Raw genomic sequence first — 15,962 nt, 5'->3', positions numbered from 1 at the left:
TCTAACATTAAAACTGAAGAAGAGTTGCAAGTGAGTGGGAATTTACTGAGCAAAGCAGCGCTTAAAGGTATACAACATTATCTATGTATGGACTGTATGGAGAAGAAAATCCATTTGAGATGCTTCTCGCCCTCAACGACAACATGAATGTAGAAGAGATCCATAGTTTAAGGTATACTTTGGTTCCCTAGGTTGAATTTTACCTTACTCTTTGTTACAGTGACATTTTAGGTGAGACATAATATACTTCATACATACATACATGTGCACATGGAGCAACTGTTATAGATTTATATAAGGTATCACAAGGAAGAGAAATTGGTTCTTGACCTACAGTACTGCAGCAGTCAGATAACCCGAAACTTGTAGCAGTTTAGGCAGTGGCGGAGCATCCATACAGTCAGGGGGGCGGATGCCCCCCCTGACGGACTCAAATGGACTGTTGACGCCCTTTTCAGCTTTTTACCACTTTTCACTTATTCGCGATTATTGACTTTTTTATTGCGCTCTCATCTACATATTGACATTTGTCACATTTTTTGGGCGATGACACCTATTTATTCTTCGTTTATCTGCAAATTAGCAAAGCCCGGAAAGGGTATTTCCGGCGATCTAGGGATTATCTTTACTCAAAAATTCCGGTACGCTCGGCGCCAACCCGTGGTGGCGCTCCGCTTAGATAGTGTCGGAAGTGCCCCTACAGACCATTCTCGCCCCCCTTGACCAATACCTCTAGCTCCGCCACTGAGTTTAGGGTATTTAAAGGCATTGAAGAATCCGCGCACAAAGAAACGGCTCATGCCAGTAATCTGACCTAGTTTCGAATGAGGTGTAACAGAAGTCGATAATTAGACACTAGTGTACAGTCAATACATGCAGCTTCGGTTTATACCCACAGCACAGTGTACATAGCAGTGATGGACATCTCAGGTCCAGATAAAAGATAACAAGGTATCATGTTTCATTACTGTCTGCATTTTGTAGCAACAAGAAAAAAATTTAACTTGCCAGTAACGGAAAGTTAACTTTCCAGATGGCGGCATGCGGTTTGGTCTTCAATGCCTTAAAGTTCGACAATGCATATGTAATGGGTAGATCTTGACATTGGAAGGCTATGACCTGTAGAGGTCATCGGACTAGGTGGCGCAATGCAAAAAATGCGACTACTTGTTGTAAGCTACCAATATCAGAGTTTGTAAACATGTAAACAAGATAGGAAAGTACTGTATATGTACAGTAGCATTGGGTCATCAATTTACTCAAAAGAGAGCGAAAAAAATGCATTTGTAGATAGGAGAATAGGTACGAATGGAGTTAAGTAAATAGGTGAGCTCAGTTGACCAAGAATAATTCAAGTTAAATAGAATTACTCAATATGGTGTTAACTGGTTATACTGCTGGCAACAGTGTATCAGTAACTGACTGCAGGTATATATGTATACGTATATTAGCATAACACTCCCACATTGTTGTTATTAATTTCCTCTATACAAATCTTCCACACAAATGATGCACACCACACATTCTAACTACAAGCTTTGATCAAACCCAATGTTTCTTTATAGTGTCACATAATCTATTTTTAACATATATGCCAGAAGAAATGCAAACAATTTTGTACAATTCTTGTATTAAATAAATTCAAACGAATGAAACAAAACGGAAGAACGCTATGAGCATTTTGTCTTGTTCCAAAAAGGTACAGTCAGTTGTTGGTAAACTTACCTAATTGACACTTGATGGCAATTAACAATTAGTTTGCCTTGAGTCCTTAATATATTCAAGATCTCAACCATTCAGATTTATGTATACAGTGCATGTATATATCTGATGTTAATGTAGTGTGGGTGTTATGTTAGGGTGATTTCTCTGTCAGAATAACATGATTTTTGCAAAAGTCACTGTAAGTATGAACCCTATCTCTCATAGCAGATATTACAAATACTGTAGTAGACATTCCTTGAGTCCTTTATGTTTTCAAGATCTCAACCAATCAGATCTATGTATACAGAGCATGCATACATCTGATGTTAAACTAGTGTGGTTCTTAAATTAGGTTGATCTCTCTGTCAGAATAACATGATTTTTTCAAAAGTCAATGAAAGTATGAACCCTATCTCTTATAGCAGATATTACAAATATTAGTAGACATTCTTTGAGTCTTTATGTATTCAAGATCTTAACCAATCAGATATATGTATACAGTGCATACATATATCTGATGTTAAGATCGTGTGGGTCTAAAAGTAGGTTGATCTCTTTGTCAGAATTACAAGATTTTTTTTCAAAAGTCACTGTTGAAACCCTGTCTCTTATATTAGAAAATATTATAGTACAAACACTGAAAAATACAGTTTGTGTGTTGAGAATGGTAGATTTGCTAGGGATTGGTGGAAGTGGACATTGACCCTGAAGTCCGGGTACTGTACAGTGCTAAAATGTTATCAAATTTGCAGGCTAGGTAGATTTGAGTGCATATATGTAGAATGTATAGGCAGGTAAGCGAGGAAGGAATAAATTACAAATATTCACTTTGATGGATATGATACTTTATTATTATGACACTATAGGATCTTTCGTGTTCCTTTTTTTTTCTCTCCCTCTCTCCAGTGGTGGAGCTAGGGGTATTGGTCAGGGGGGTCGAGAATGGTCTGTAGGGGCGCTTTCGACACTATCTAAGCGGAGCGCCACCACAGGTTGGTGCGGAGCGTACAGAAATTTTTTGAGTAAAAGTACTCCCTAGATCGCCGGAAATTACCCTTTCCAGGCCTTACTAATTTGCAGATAAACAAAGAATAAGTAGGTGTCATCGCCAACAAATTGTGACAAATGTCAATAAGTAGATGAGAGTGCAATAAAAAAGTCAATAATCGCGAATAAGTAAAAAGTGGTAAAAAGCTGAAAAGGGCGCCAGCAGTCCATTTGAGTCCATCAGGGGGGGGCATCCGCCCCCCCTGACTCTATGGACGCTCCGCCACTGCCTCTCTCGATTCTTTCATTTTGCTGTATGCTTTGTTGCAAAATGATATTCATAAATTACATTTACTTCCAAGGTACAAGAAACGGTAGTAGGACTAATTGGTTCCGTTTGGTTTCATTCAACGAACACAAGATTAAATATGCAACTAGAAATGTACTAAAGAAAACAGTAAAAACTACTTCTGATAATTGGCCAAGCAAAATTAAGTCTTGCTTCAGTTATTCAGATCGGAATCCCAAGGGAAGAGGATCTTAAGCGATTTGATAGCAACAACTAAGGTCTACAGAGGAGAAACCTCATTATTGGATGGGAAAAGGATTTGAAATTCAAGATGATTACTTGTATGTGTGTATGTATATATACACACGTACATTTAGTATACTGGGATATTAAGTAGTGAAGAACCATCTTCTATTGATGGCAAACTGTCTGCAAACATAATACAGTATTATCAACATTTCAATTATACAGTACATCATGTGCTATTTCCAAACAACATACTGGACTTAATTACTTATTTTACTCTATAATTATACTCATGGACTGAATATATACATAGTGATAATTAACCCTCACAATTTAAGTTCAAGCAATATCCTGGAAATAATTTAGACATCAACCATTTTGTGTAGGAATTTTGAAAGGTATGAATGAAGTCTCTTTGAAAATACTACATGGTCCCTGCTATACATGTTTACACTTGCATACTGTAGCCATTTGAAAGTTTTTGGCAGTTTACGATGCCATACCCAGTGAAATTTATTCCCAGACATATTTTGCAAAGGGACACATGTACAAACACAGTGATTGATGTTCCTTCATATATGCAAGATGCTACAACATGAATCCAAGGACATCCCATAGCTCATTCATGTATTGTATACATACATCTGTTGGTACTTCAAATACATGTTCTTTGATGAAAATGTCCTTTATAAATTACGTTGATCATCAAGACTTTAACACTGGTTACATATATACAGTATACTGAGATCGATTTCATCAAAACTGTCATGAAAATATGCTCATCTCTTGGACATTTACCAAACTTCAGCTATCTGCAGTACTGTATGTGATAGTGGCAAACTGAGTCTAATTTCACACACTTCTGTGTACAGTGTTAAATAGAAATCGATGAAATAGCAAATAGAAGACAGGATAACGGGGGGGGGGGGGGGAGAAACTATTATTTCTGAAGAAAGAAATATCATTTCTAGCATAAAATAGGGTATGGTTAAATTGAGCACTTAAATGAAGAGTCATTGAAATAGCTTTTACACATTAACTATAACATTTCCACTTCTAATTAACATCCCTGCATGCCTACCATGACTGTCTTTGCCTCCTACCTTTAAATTGCATAGTAGTTGATTCTTAGAACAGCTTGTATCACCAGAATCATCTCAGTACTAGTCATCCTCAAAGAGTTACTAAGTCCAATAAGCATCCCACTAAGTGATAAAGCTGTAACAGTGGACCGGCTATTACTCATGCCTGCTCGACAGAGACTCAACGCGCCACTTTACGATTTATCTGCGCACTAAAACTCTGTGCACCCCGAGAGACACTGTCATAATACCATACCATCAGACTGACAAAGCGAACTCTTAATTCTCAGGTGTAAAGAAGAAGAAAAAGCTTACAGCATTCTCAATTTAAATGAGGTATTTTGGAAACTTGACGAGAAAAAAAAAATCATCCTCCCTAAGCCAGAATATAGATAAGTGAATGGGTTGCCAGAGGAATTCTACCACATGCAAAAAGATGAAGAAAAAGAATTACTTAAATGAATTAGTTCCATGCATGGTGAGACATTAGATTCTGATGCAAGGTGACATGCACCCTGCACTCCTGACACCTGAGCGACTGGAATCCTCCCAAACTCCTCAAAAGATTATTGATTTCCGTCAATCCCTCAGCCTCGTCTTTAGTTAATTGAATCTTAGGCTTTCATTCCTCCAATGTGTATATGTATGTATATATATATATGTATACACTTACAAATACTGAATACCCCCTTTCAACAATAATAGTGTAGCCGAGCTATACTTTTAAGTGTGCAATAACTTACATGCCTTAAAAAAATTCAAACACAATGAGGAGCATTTTTTAATAATTTATAATCATAATTATCATAAAAAATAATATTTAATAATAATTCAAAAATAAAAGAGAAATAAATCTAAGCTAGAGTATGGGTGAAAGAAATTTAACAAAATGTGCATACCTGGAAGATGAATGGCCAGAGCGATGAGGACGTGCCTTCGTGCAAATAAAACATCTGTACCCATTGGTGGGGGGGGGGGGCACTTACCAATTAAATAATCAAACATTATACAGATACAGAAAAGAATAGAAATTTTACATCAAAACTTTACATAATTGTACAGTAGGTTAATTTTTTCTTTGGCCCTAATTTTATTTATGGTTTCCGGTGATACTGTTTTACATCACTAAGTTGTAACGTACATGAAATAATTTAAATACTGTTGACACATTTTTCTATGATTCTAACTGTTTAACATATGAATGCTATTTATACAGACCTGTGAGGTAACACGTATGTGAATACTGTGCCATATATACTGTACTGTTCTTTTAATAAGAAAAAGAAGATAACATTGAATTAGTTCTCACATTTTCTGTTAGTGACTTAAAAATTTGCTTGACCTCATTTTATGACTTCACATCTTTTAAGTGATATGTGATTCATCGAAGAAATTTAATAAAACTTACACCATTTGAGGGATATGAAAATTGTGCTTGGTTTACAAGTTCACTTTGTACACGGGCAGATGGGATTAGTTAGGATATGAATACATTGTTACAACTTTGAATGCAAACAAAAGGATATTATACAGTATCTTGAAGCAATAGGAAAGAGAAGACCAAAATAGATTTCATTTGGGAGCCGTTCATATGTTATTGATGGCAGTATACCACTACAGTAAGTGTGATATAAGTATATGTTACAATGCTGTATACAGATCAGTTATAGCTATAGGACACACTGCAGGTCTGACTATTCACAAAGATGCAAATAGAGAGACACTTGGTCAAGTTATTACCCTGTAGTGATACTTTAGGATGCTGAAAACTGTTGAAAAATTTCCCATATAAACAATTTTGTGGAGATTCTAGTCCGAAATCATTGAATTAGATTATTAAATGTCTTAGTTTTAAAGTAAGATACTCTGGACGGGAAGTGAATACAATAATAACGTTTGACTATAGATGACAACTTATGGTCTCTTTTGGCCCCTTCCACCAACTACATATAGCCAGAAATAGTATAATGAGAGCCAGGTCAGGGACCTGCTCTTAAGACTTAATTGTGACAGAGGGTTCAGACTCAGCTCACTTCTGAATACAACCCATCCAGGACTCAAACAAAGGGGGAGGGGAGGAGATGTAAGCCCACAGAAACATCAGGGGGACTCAGCCCTACCGCATTCTCCACTGGCAGACATATCACAAAAATTCCTAGTGTACAATTCATAAATATATATCTGTTTATGAAGTACACCATAAACAGCTAAAAATTCTTTAAAATTGTTTCAATTATTGCATAATATAGCACCATTTTGCATTTAAGCACCCTCCATTGAACTATTAAACAGAACAATCAATATTGCATCAATATTTGATTTGGAGAGACCTATATAAAGAGGCTAGAGGGCCCTCCTATTCTCTAGTCCCCCCTCCCTTCCTCCCCTTCTCCCTCCCTCTCCCATTTCTATCATATTTTGGGATAATACGCATGCTATTTAATGTTCAAATAGTCCTTTATTCACGACAGATAAATACAGTATACCACAGTTTTGTTGTTGTAATATAACTGATGGATATGTTTTTCTCGCAACCTGAATAAATAAAACTGCAAAGAAGTTTAGCCAATTGGCTCAGCATCAGGCTGTGTGCAGTCCTGAAACATCTTCAAACTGCATGAATTATATAATGAGCTGTAAACTGGAAAACTGAAATAAAAATCTTAACATACCTATTCTGGCTTAAAATGCTTGATCCCAAAATATTCACAATGGACAACTTCCACCAAGGGGCCAAATTTTCCAATCATTCCTTGGAAACCTATAGAAATACATCTGCTCATTTGTAAACTTGTGTTTCACGAGAAACTTTGCCAAGCAGAAAGCTGTAAGAAAAGTACTTTGACAGTGTTACAGATATTTTAGCAATCTAAATTTGAGGCCATGACAGAGACAACACTCTACATAAATACATTTTGATCAAGTTAATATGTTCTATAAAGAAGGAAAAGTTCAACTTCTCCTACTTGACAAATCCTCCTTTTTTAGAAACTTGAACTTTGCAACCTGACTTAGTTCAAACAAGACATATTGATATTTGCATCAAAAAGATACATGAAATTGATTCCAATTGAAGATCTTGAAGGTCAAGTGGTGGACACAGTGAGTGGCATTGCCAAGGAGGGGGGCACATGCCCCCTCAAATGTTCGGTGCCCCTCTAGAACCCCCCCCCCCAATGAAATTTTCCATGTCAAAAAATGCCTAGAGCAAGAAGATAAACAATGTGTTTACTCAAAAATTATGCTGCTATAATTCTTGAAATGATGAAAACCACCAAGATTCAGAAGGCTTCATCCAGGGCCTCATGGCCGGCCCCTGGAAGCCATGACAACTTCGCTTCATGATCCCAATTGTTTACCCATTGTGACATGCACAGCACAGCCCGGGTCAAATTTATTTTTTTAATGATTAGTCTTGAAAGCAATTTTATTCTTTCAAATATACTTTCTCTGCGGCCACATTTCAAAGTTGTTCTGAAAAGCAGTTCTCCCCCTCCCCTCCCCTCCCCCTTCTCTCTCCCCTTCCCCCTCCTCCCTCCTCTACTGAAATGACACAGTATGTATGTGCAACACAACTAAGCAATCCATATATAGAATTATCTTGAATTACATGTACAGCTTACCTATAGCCTGCACAGATAACAGCTTTGGCATGTCAAGTGGGTATAAGCCGTGTGTAGTATATAAGAGACCTCTATATTCAACAAATATTTTCAATTGCATGCAGGTACATAAGAACAGAAAACAATCTAGCACTATCACTAGAGACCACATGTGATTGTTGGCACGAATACATTTATGATCTTATATGTACATGCAGCTTTCAAATCGTTCATCTAGTCGAATCGCAGCTTTCTTCTGTTATTAGATGTATCTACACTATACCTATACAGAAACTCACACCGTGTATCCACTGGAGGACGCAACAAGTGAGATACAAACTGTAGTGATTAACACCTCCAGTTTTCCTGTGTTTCTGTCATAATCTGAAGGATACAGATGTCACAAAAGTCCATTAAAATTTTTCACTTCAGAGTTATCACAATTCTACTAATGGAATACAGTTTCCTGTAAATCAGTCCAGCTAACACTTTAGAAGTTGAGTGCCTTAGACATCAAAGATATGTTAACTCAACCTTGATTGCATTCTGATGCTGCCCTAAAGAAGGCTTTTCATAAATCTCCAAAAAAACCTACAAATTGCAGCCATATTTTTTTCTCTCAAGCAAAAAATTTACGTATGTACATGGCATTGAAGTGCTCATATTCAAGAATACTTCATTATGAAATACTGTACATACAACAGCCTGATAATGGCACTCTGAGCAATATAATTCAGCAACCTGAAAATGAATGCGAAATTAGGGCCGGCTTTGCCATGTTTGGTTAAAAAAAAAAAAAAGAGGGCAAGAAGAATAAGTCATCGTACCACGAATATGGGTGTGTACAGCTGCAATATTCAGTCCATTGAGAGTTAGCCACATAAAGCATATATATTGACGAGATTTAATGAGTGATCCAAGATTTCATTTATAACAGGAATTTTTGCAACCTCCTGGAGGATGCATGTATAAACACAACCCAGGTAGAGTAAGATTTCCTGAAATATTATGATTATTGAGAGTTCCAACACTTTTATAATGTATTCTGATATAGATGAACAAAAGTACAGTACTGTATAAGAGTTAAAAATAAAGTAAAGTATATCACAAAGAGGAAGTTGGAGTAACTCTGTGGAGAAAGATTCCATGCATCTTTTTATTTTCTCCAGCAAACACAGCCTGTTGATAAACTTCTGACCACACAAAACAGTCAGCAAAAGAAGCACCAGTGAGGAAAAAGCTAAAGTAGTGATTCTCACCAGCTGAACCTGGACCCTACCCCAAGACCAGATAAATAGGATGGACCGAAAGACCCTATTGTGTTGTTACTGTAGTTTGTGTCTGGTAATCAAAGCCACACTCTGAAGACCAGGAGAAAGTAAATTAAAACAGTGGTCTGAATCTAGGTGATAGCTTTATCAATTGTGAAGTGATGAATAACATGAAAAATGTGCAACCAATCAAGACACGTTAATTAGAACATGAGCGTATTTTGATAAGGCTTATGAAGTTGACAGTTGAAAAAGGGACTGGGAGATCACAAAATTTCCTGTTCTAAATAAAATATTGGATAAGGCACACATTAACTCTCTTTTCAACTTATATCGAAAGACACAGATGATGTGATTTAATTACTTAAGATGTTGATAGATATTGATATATAATATAAGCTGATCAATATGTACTCTGGACAAAAGAAAATTAAAATAAATATACAAAGAGAAATATTAAGATATGACTTGTAATTACTGAGCTATAATTAATGTACATGTTGATAAGGACATAGGTATCCGTTTGAGCCTGATACTACTGTGTGTAGGCATCTCATTCAATTGTCCAACCGGTATCAACGAAAATCCCATGGTCATCAGACATTTAAATTAGATAAAGTTTAAAAATACAAAATTGCAGTCCTGGGAATATGCAACCTACTGCACTTACTGCATATATATACTGTATGTAATTGTGTGTTGCAACAGATCCACCACTGTAAATATACATTAAATACTGACTGCAAGCAATTACACCTTCCAATTTGTTCTTTTTTTTTTCTTCTTTTTTTCTCTGTTAGGGGCGAGGAAAGTACAGTACTTATTTGACTTCATAATAATATCCCTAATTTAGCTGTCCTATTACAGTAGAAATTGCTGGTACTTATTAAAGCTTCTACATAAAAATTGTAGACTTAATGAATACCAAATAAAAATGAATAATTCAATAATATGTATAGCTTTTGTTCAAATATACACTATTCTGGCAAATAACCACATTTGAGAATGGGATCTCCATAGCAACGATTGTTCGTTCCCAGTGGGATGGTGCTATTTTCTGTTGGTAGGACTTTGAATATTGTAATTTGCCCAATTATCCCACAAATGCTCTCAGTTTTCTGTTAACCATTTGTAGATTTGTCATTTGTGAATGATAGTAGCTAGAGAATCAAGAAATTGATATTCATCAGCAGAAAAGTTGGAAATTTCCTTTTAACATTAGTTAGCTGATTCATACTAATGAGGAAAACATTATTTTTGTTTCTTTGTTGCAATTAAATTGAACCATTTGGTATACTTGCTTATTTATGTTATCAAAGCAAAGCTGATTGGAAAATTTGGTAGAGCAGTTATTAAATTAATAGAAGAAACAAATGGCCCCCAATAAATGATAAATTGCTTTAACTACAGTATTTATGTTGGGAAATGTATCTTTTCTTTTTTATAGTTTTTTATCAACTACTTTAATACTTATTTATGTCACATGTTAATGACAATAATACCAACTGAGAAAAACATATATCACATTGAAATGCACAGACAGGGATCCAGGTGAGTTGTGGGGGGTGGGGTATAGAACCCTCCACCCCCCTCCCCTGCAAACCTAATTATTGACTTATATACAGTAGTCTCAGAATGTACCATTTAACATCTGAGGTTGTATTTAATGCTGCAATTACTTCAAACATATAATTCCACAATCTTACATGCGAAAACAATAATTTATACTACATATTAAAAAATTACCACAAACTATGTATTTTGTATTTAAGACTGACTGTTCTTGGTAAATGTCTTGACAGACGGAGCCAGTTTACAATTCTAACAACAGGGATAATTTTCAACTTCAAATGATTTGTCTTAAATATATTATCTTTTGGCATACAATATCATGATGGCAAGAGGCAATGTACCATACATGTATTTAATAATGAAACAGTCTACAATAGTACAGTTGCAAGCACAGAAATAACCAAATGCCTTGATCAGCATTAATAAAAACTTTTCCTTTCATTTCCAAATATTCCAGGGGAACCTACCCCTGCGCATTTACATCTCGAGTACTAAAGTGCACTTCTCATACACTGCATACCAGAGGTCTGCGATTACCAGCAGCTGCTCCACTGACAATGATCGGGCAATGTGTCCCCAGGGCAGTCAGACTGACTACACTTGTAAGGGGCTGTCATTTCCAACCTAATGGCTCATTGCCGGGTTTAAAGGAGTATACACAATGACTATAAAAAGCATAAAAATAATTATAATGTATTGCAGCAATTTCTAGTTCCCACATCGATAATTTTTTTCTCTACATGTCTTCAAGCTATTTATGTGGTATAGTCTAGATGTTTATGACGTTAACACCGGAAATGTAATTACAATCATGGGAAGTGTGGTAGTAGGGGGAAAGGAGATACACATATCATAGCAGTAACATTTTCCACATATTATTATCTACCAAAAATTGTCTTCATCAGAATTGCCAATCTTTATGTGAGTTCATTTGATATTGCACCATCAAGTCATATTGACAATGAGTTTCACAGCTTTAGCCACCACTAAAAACATTGGTTTGACCAGTCTCCCTCCCCCAGCTCCCCCTTCCCACAGTTTTCCCCTTCCCTCTAGCTCTCCCTTCCGCCGTCTCACCATTCCCTTCCCCTATCTCCCCCTTTCCCCAACTCCTCCAATCTGTATTGGGAACCCTGTAAGTTTGTTAAGTTAGCAACATGTTTAAACGCAAAGCTTTAAACATCAATATTGCTGCCAAACATGCCAGAAGGTCTAACTTCAACTATAAATGCTCAAACTTTGAGATCCAAGCAAAGAGCTTTGCAATCCTCAATGCACATCTCATCATTGAAATAGTTAATTAAATTTGTCAAATTTAGCATCCCTCCATGGCTGGGGATAGCATGGGGAATACTGTTAAGAACTTTTAGGGATTGTTTCAAATATAATGCTACAATATAGGGCCAATACTTCAACTGTGTGAAAACTAGATCATTGTTTTTTTTTGGGGGGGAGGGGAGGGGGATACACATTGAGGTAACATTAACTATTGTCCAATAAGTGATAGCAATATCTTCATTACAAGAAATGTCATATGGTGCTGTTCTGTGATTCCCTCATCCATAGTCATGTGTCTTCCAGAGCTGAATTACGTTGGAGACGCTGTAGTACTTCTCAATTCTGAAGTAACCTTCACAAAAGTCTGCAGTACAGTAGCTATGCAAAGATCACTTGACTATTCACAATTACACAGTATTACAATAAATGCATGGTGGGGAAAAAATTAAATCTCAGAGACTGACTGTTCCCCCCCCCCCCATTTTGTTGGTGTGAACTTGTCATACATTCAAAAATTGAATGACCAAATCAAAAGAATTTGGCGCCTGTTGAGGCCTGTCGTAACTTATTTGCAGGTGTATATGACTTCAACTTTGATAAGCACAATTTGAATTATCCAATCACTTAAATTCAATTAATAGGCAACAAACTATGGATGATTATCATCTGGTGCCTTGGGGCATGCGATGTAAACATGTTACACATATGTGATTGTCAATGATTGCTGTAAGTTGTCAGAACATTACATTTTCCAGCTGTTATAAACTTATCTCATTAAATAGTGCTTGTTAAAACATGTATCATTTCAATACCACCAGCTCGAACAGAACACCACATTATGATACGTTATCCTTTATCCAAGAAATGAGATGCCAACGGCAAAATGCAGAGTTCTGGATGTGATCCTGATGTCGTTTCTTAGGAGCTAGACAAATGACTGACATTTAAATAATGCAAACTTACACAAGCTGTTTCAGGAAGCTTCAAATATAGTATTTGAGTTGCAAGCGCTCAGTTTTGACGGATTTAAAATATTTGTTGATTTTAGAATGCTTTGCCAAAATAGTATTAATTTTCTAAAATTTGACAGATTCTTAATATCTGTTGATTTTAGTAAATGTTTACCAAACATTTACCATCTGAGGGGGAAAACTTCAGAAGCAATATCCCACAACTGGTACCAGCACACAAACATACAGTACTATGACGTGACAAACAGGAGAAACCAAAGGCAAATATGGATCTAAAAAAACGCCCAAAATAAAAGTGTCGTCATCCAATCTTTAATGGTAATAGTTGGTGAGAGTGCAGTTGTTGTGTAGAGACAGGAAGTCCGTACTGAAGTGAGTTCAGAAGTCTTCAAAATGGTGCACGACAAGAGCTTTATTTGACAAATTTGTGATATTTATTGATTTTGGCAAATATTTACATACACAGTTTATAGCTGGGATTGGGATTTTTCAATATATATCAACACAATGCATTTTATGAGATTGAAGGGTCAAGTTTTGTTTGAAATAATAAAATATATAAAAATAAAATGAAAATTGACAATTTCATTTTCACTTTTTTTTCATTTTCACATAACATATTCTATATTATTACTTCAGATAAAAACAGTGTCTGGGTAACAAAATGTTTTTAGTTCGACCAAATGCAATCGTTTAAGGATCTGCTAATTTGGCCTTTTGTTCTTTGGTGATCAATTAGTCATGAGCACTTATTTTATTCTACAGTTTGATCAAGTGCAATTTTAATTGAATAGCACTCAATAGGATAAGGATAAGGAAAACACTATTTTAACTGGGAGAGCGTTGTGGTCAAGTGGACTTGTGATCTAAAGTTTGCAGGTTTCGAGTCCTGGCCAGACATTGTGTCCTTGGGCAAGGCACTTTATCTCCAATGCCACTCTTCACCCAGGTATATAAATGGGAACCTGCGAGGTAACTTGTAAATATAGTAGCCTGTACCAGTTTGTGGCTACACCCTATGGGAAGTTCCCCAGGGGATACGTAGATGTGGTGCACTGTAGAGCCCCAAGAGGGATTGTTTTGAATTATATGCACACTTTGGCTTGTGAATGTGACAAGTTACCATTGACCAGGGATCAAGTTGTAAATTCATGTGAGGAAAGCCTCAAACAAGCCCTTAACTTCAACTGAAATATCTTGCTCAGATAACCAAAACCCTCATGAAGAAGTACAAAGAGTACCAGAGTACAAAGAGTCATGGGTACACTTTCAAGAGAGAGCACTGTAAAATATTACCGGGTTTTGCCGTTTGTTGCTTGGAACAATGGGTAGTATCTGATGCTGGGAATAAAACCTAGAAGGTAGAGATGGAGATTGGGGATCTGACGTAAGTTTTGTACACTTTTGTTGTTGAATTTAATGGTCTACTGTATCATATCACTATAAAAGTTTTGGCTACTTTTGTACTTCACTTCTAATTTCCAGGCCATATAGCTTAAAATGCAACTGAATGGTGAGAACAGGTCTGAAGTGAGACAATACATAAATAATCCCTGTTTTTTTTACAGTTACATCTCTTCTATTCTTCTTAAATTTCAGCATGTCAAGTGTCTTCATTTCTGAAGACCGAGAAAAAAATTTCAAATCTTTTTGAAAGCAACAAACATAACATAAAGTCATATGCTGAAAAGTGAGCCAGGGATTTGAAGCACTTCATTGACTTACGATATTATTACTTTTATTTTAGTTCGTAGGCATGAATTTTGGTCTGAATATAGGTCACAATACCGGAGTAAAGTAATTTCATTCATTTCGGTGAATGACCCCCTAAAAACAGGGGAAAATCTAAGTAGTAGGGTAGGTTAATTTGACTTTAATAATCAGGGAGTGTAAATATGCTAAGAAGGGAGAAAAAATGGTCAGAGAGTAGAAGGGTAGAAAAAGTATAGGGAGGATTGAGGACAGGGCAAAAAAGATTATAATGGAGAGCTGTTGGGAACATCATTTTACTGAAAAGGAGAAGGAAATTGTCACATTTTCACCTTTCTTGACCTCAAATGACCTTTGACCTTTTCAAAAACTGCAGACTTGTTGTACATTATATGACCAAGTTTTGATGCATGTGTGAAAACTTTCTCAAAGTTACCATTCAAGACATCAAGCTTTCAAATTTAACATGTTGACTTCTGCTGACCTTAATTGATCTTAAATATACTCGCGCCAAAAGGAATATTCTATCTAGTACTCATCATGAATAACCCACATGCCAATTAAAACATTTGGTGACATCTCCCTTCTTGAGAAATCCCACTAAAAATGTAGGACATGATACATCATATCAGACTGGACGTACAGAACTTTCATAACCATCACTGAAGCATAATAATAATTGCTCAGACTTGAAATTGACCAAAACATGAATATATGATGTACTTCAAGTATTTTACACATTACATAACCACATGCAATGGTAATCTTAGTATTGAACTGAACAATGCCGCCTATTCTTTCCTATCTTTCAATAGCCATGTGATTTCATTCAATAGGATGGTTTATTTAAAGCCCCGTCACCCCATTGTCACACTTTGTGTTAGTCTAACCAGGGAGTTGTTCCATAACAACTCCCTGGTCTAACCCTGTACATCTAGGTCTGCTAACCATTGTTACACAAGATAACACACCAACTAGTATAGTGCTAACACAATGATTAACACTTAAATAGCAATCTCCTATAGATAGGCTCCTCCTGTTTGAACGAATCTAATGGAAACTCACTTCATTGTTGTCCTTTCAATGTCAACAATATAATTAGAGACAGTCAACTATTGTCATCAGATAAGAAGTACTTGGTCAATTTGTTATCTTCAATACCAACCACCACATGAACTTTCAAGTTACATGTTGTAAACATTCAATGAATTACAAGTTTTATCATAGGCAAACCTATAAACACTACAGGA

The 15,962-nt window shown here is 36.1% G+C and overlaps 1 protein-coding gene across 2 annotated transcripts in view; it reads right to left on the bottom strand.

Moving 5' to 3' along the window:
- Positions 1 to 15,962, bottom strand: part of LOC139979360 (kinase D-interacting substrate of 220 kDa B-like) — a 143,696-nt gene that overhangs the window by 114,087 nt on the left and 13,647 nt on the right. The gene's annotated exons all lie outside the window — the stretch shown is intronic.

This window comes from Apostichopus japonicus, chromosome 14, assembly GCF_037975245.1.
Source record: "Apostichopus japonicus isolate 1M-3 chromosome 14, ASM3797524v1, whole genome shotgun sequence".
Taxonomy (NCBI): domain Eukaryota; kingdom Metazoa; phylum Echinodermata; class Holothuroidea; order Aspidochirotida; family Stichopodidae; genus Apostichopus; species Apostichopus japonicus.
The sequence above is the reverse complement of the archived record's forward strand: the minus strand, read 5'-3'. Positions and strand labels throughout refer to the sequence as shown.